This window comes from Cinclus cinclus, chromosome 9, assembly GCF_963662255.1.
Source record: "Cinclus cinclus chromosome 9, bCinCin1.1, whole genome shotgun sequence".
Classification (NCBI taxonomy): domain Eukaryota; kingdom Metazoa; phylum Chordata; class Aves; order Passeriformes; family Cinclidae; genus Cinclus; species Cinclus cinclus.
In genome coordinates this window covers 947,438-951,826 of record NC_085054.1, presented here as the reverse complement: position 1 = coordinate 951,826, position 4,389 = coordinate 947,438, and the positions used below count along the sequence as shown (strand labels likewise).

Here is a 4,389-nt window from a genome sequence, read left to right as displayed (position 1 = left end):
ACAAGGTCCAAAGGATGCCACCTTGGAGGTACTTGGAAATAACTGCGTGGACCATTGTGCCACAGAGATTGGTAAATAATAACAATCCCAAAACCCTAGTGGATCTCCATTCCTTGTGTGGGTCTTTGAACTGGGTCAGGCCCTGTCTAGGCCTCACCAGTGAGGACATAGGCCCCCTCCTCAATTTATTGAAGGGGGAGAGAGAGCTGGTTTCTCCCAGGGAACTGACCTCAGAGGCAAAAACAGTAATAAAAAAAGGTAGAAAAGGTTTTGGCCAAGAGGCAAGATCACTGGTATCACCCTGAGCTGCCCTTTAAATTTATTGTCCTGAGAAAGCTGCCACACCTGCACAGTTTGATATTCCAGTGGATCAAAGGGCAGAAAGATTCATTCTTAATCATAGTATGGGTATTCCTGTCCCATTAAAGATCCAAGACTATCACCAAGCCACAGGAGGTGATAGCTCAGCTGATTTGTAAGGCAAGAGTAAGACTTTGTGAGCTAGCTGGTTGTGACTTTGCATGTATTCACCTCCCAGTCAAGCTTTCAAAGGAGGGAAAGAACTCTCCCGAGAAACTGACAAAAGAAATAATTGAGCACCTGCTTCAGAGCAATGCCAACCTGCAACTGTCTCTGGATAGCTACAGTGGACAAATATCAGTCCACGCCCCACCTCACAAGCTGTTTAATGAGGAATTCCACCTCATTCCTTGTGAGAAGAGGAGCCGTAGGCCTCTCAAAGCTCTCATGGTGTTCACTGATGCATCTGAACATCCCACAAGTCGGTGATGACTTGGAGAAATCCACAAACTCAAAATTGGGAAGCTGATGTTGAATTTGTGGAAGGGTCACCCCAGATAGCTGAGCTGGACGCAGTTGTGAGAGCTTTTGAGAAATTCTCAAAGCCAATTAACTTGGTAACCGACTCAGCCTATGTAGCTGGGGTGGTATGCAGAGCAGAGCAGGCAGTTCTCAAGGACATCGAGAATGAGCAGCTCTTCAGGTTGCTCTCCAGACTAATCTATTTAGTTTTGCATAGAGAACACCCGTTCTATGTGATGCATGTAAGGTCATACACCGATCTGCCTGGTGAAATCGCAGAAAGGAATTATAAGGCAGACTCCCTTGCTGCCCCAGCTGAGAAAGCACGCCACCCTGACATTTTCCAACAGGCAAAGCTGAGCCACCAGCACCAAATCCCAAAGAGCGTCATTTAAGTCCTTGTGCTGTGTCTGTGCGGCTGAGCTGGACTGGGCTCCTGGCACAGAGGACAATCCTGGCAACCAGGAAGAGCTTTAAAATCACATTTCTCTTGATGAGCAGCTCTTCTCAGCCCAGCAGGGCTGAAGGCACTACTTGCAGCCACCCTGGGCACAGCACAGAGGCACAGAGAGCTTCAATCAGTCAGGGCTGGGAAGATGCTCAGAAGTGACTGGGGCAGAATCACTCCCAGCCCTGGACACAGGAAGCCTCTGGCTGCAGGACAATGCAGCTGCAGCTCCTGAAGTGATCTCCTAAAGCTGGAACATCCCAATGCCTACAGACTGTGAGTTCAACTTTGAGTATTTCTTGTGCAGGGGAAGTGAAATGCTCATGAAGCTGTTACATGCTGAGGGTTTCTGATATGTCACAGAATATTTCCAAGTCAAGGATTTTGATATAAATGAAGAAATTTTCTAAGACTTTGCATTCAGTTTCCTAGTATAGGAGAATGGCAGGGAGGAAGGGGATAAATATTAAAGGTATTATGAATTTTGACAAGTACCTGAGGCATGCAAACTGCTTTTTTTTTGAGTGATCAATATGTTCACAGGAGTTTCCTAATGTGCTTTCAAGCACTCTGCCCATGGACAGCACCAGTAACCTCTTTGCTGGACCCGTCAGGCTCAGTCTGACCTGTCCTTTCCCCCACCTGCAAAGAGAACCTGCCCCAGTTCTGTAGGGCCAAGGAGAGTGCACAGAGATTTGGGGTCTGTGAGTGCTGGCAGGGAGAGATCAGGCACAGGGAAAAAACTCCGGGAGGAAAACCTCCAGGAAGAAGAGATAAGATCAGGCACTGATAGAAAAGAAAAACCAGAAATGTGTCAGGGAGAGTTCAGAGATCTCCATAGGATCCCCTGCAGTGCAGCCCCTCCCTCTGAACAAGCCCCCTCCCTCCTGTCCCCCAGCCCAGCCTCTGCCCTCAGGGCTGGGGGTCCAAGGCATGAAGCCCCTCCTGTGCAGGCAGAGCTGCAGCAGAGCCATGGGGCAGCTCTGCAGCCCCAGGTCCGGTTCCCTCTCCTTTCATCTCTTTGCCCCACTGAATGTGCTCTGTTCTCTGTGCCAACAGCAGAAATGCTGTGGGTTTCTGACATCTAAAAGAAGTCAGCAAGGGAAATGAAGAGTAGCTGTTAAAATACTGTAGAAAATTTTGTCAGGTTTTACCATTCCCATTCCTACACAGAACGAGTGAAGATGTTCAGGGGCTTCTCTTCATTGGAAATTATTTCCATGGAAAATGTTGAACACCAGGACTGGTCCCTGTCCACTCCCACCTGTGCAGAGTAGATCTGAATTGTCATAAGGTCATGGGATGACATCCTTGCCATCACTGCAGCTGTGGTCTCCACCAGGCACACCTCCCAGCCAGGGGCTGATGGAGTGTTTCCTGGAAAAGAAAGAGTTTTGTGTGTGAGAGTGGGAATGTCTGTAGGAAATGGCTTTGATTTTGCTCTATAGAAGTCCCACCTAATTTCTCTCTTACTTTTTCTCCTGTTAAAGACTTTCATGCCAAGATGAGCCAAATGTCCAACAGCAGCTCCATCAGTCACTTCCTCCTGCTGGCATTGGCAGACACGCGGCAGCTGCAGCTCCTGCACTTCTGCCTCTTCCTGGGCATCTCCCTGGCTGCCCTCCTGGCCAACGGCCTCATCATCAGCGCCGTAGCCTGCGGCCACCACCTGCACACCCCCATGTTCTTCTTCCTGCTCAACCTGGCCCTCACTGACCTGGGCTCCATCTGCACCACTGTCCCCAAAGCCATGCATAATTCCCTCTGGGACACCACCAACATCTCCTATGCAGGATGTGCTGCACAGCTCTTTTTCTTACTAGTTTTCATCTCAGCAGAGTTTTCCCTCTTGACCATCATGTGCCACGACCGCTATGTGTCCATCTGCAAACCCCTGCACTACGGGACCCTCCTGGGCAGCAGAGCTTGTGCCCACATGGCAGCAGCTGCGTGGGCCAGTGGCTTTCTCAATGCTCTGCTGCACACACCAATACATTTTCCCTGCCCCTGTGCCAGGGCAATGCCCTTGGCCAGTTCTTCTGTGAGGTGCCCCAGATCCTCAAACTCTCCTGCTCACACTCCTACCTCAGGCAACTTGGGCTTCTAGCTGTGAGTGTCGGGTTAGCTTCTGGGTGCTTTCTCTTCATTGTTTTCTCCTATGTGCAGATCTTCAGGGCTGTGCTGAGGATCCCCTCTGAGCAGGGATGGCACAAAGCCTTTTCCACCTGCCTCCCTCACCTGGCCGTGGTCTCCCTGTTTATCAGCAGCGGGACATTTGCCTACCTGAAGCCCCCCTCCATCTCGTCCCCATCCCTGGATCTGGCCCTTTCAGTTCTATACTCAGTGGTGCCTCCAGCCCTAAACCCCATCATCTACAGCCTGAGGAACCAGGAGCTCAAGGATGGCCTGAGGAAAATCATAATGAATGCTTTTCAGAATCAATAAACGCTCATTCTCCTTTATAGCTCTTACAGTGTTACTCATTAACGCCCACACTGTATCCTGTTTTCTTTCTGCTGGTATAGGTAATATATTTTTGAGTATTTGTTAACAGGAAAACCTTTTACTGTACCACTTTTAACTCAGTATTTGCCTTTCTAATGAGAATTTCAGACTATATAAAGGAAAAGCTGTACTACATATGCAGTTACACAAAATAAACAACTCCATATTGCCATGTTTGCCGTGACATCTTTCCTTCCTGACTTCTCTGGAGTTGCAGGATCAGTGCCTCAAGGCAGAGCTGGGGAGAAAAGGGAACCCCAGTGCTCTTCAATGCCAGGAAGCCCCAAGATTTCTGCTCCACAACCTCCCCGTTATGTAGCACGCACAGGGGGCACAGGGTGCAGGAGAGATGGCCGAGGGCTGGGCAGGGCTGGCAGGGCCAGAGGCACCCAGGCCTTTGTCCCCTGGGCTCGGGCACGGCCTCTGCAGGCCCCACAGAAGGAACTTTCCTTGCAGGGGCCGCACTTTGCTTCTGCCTCGGCCCTCCCTGAGGAGGCTGGCAGGGCTTGCAGGCTGATGCCATTTGTCCTTGCTGCCCCTGCCATCCCACTGCCCCAGCAACAGCCCCGAGCCACCCGTGAGGGACAGGCCCTGCTGTCCCAGGCCTGGGCTCA

The 4,389-nt window shown here is 50.5% G+C and overlaps 1 pseudogene; it reads left to right on the top strand.

Annotated features, from left to right (window-relative positions):
• The first annotated feature begins 2,783 nt into the window (after window positions 1-2,783).
• On the top strand, window positions 2,784-3,715 carry LOC134047349 (olfactory receptor 14C36-like; annotated as a pseudogene).
• The last annotated feature ends 674 nt before the right edge of the window (window positions 3,716-4,389 follow it).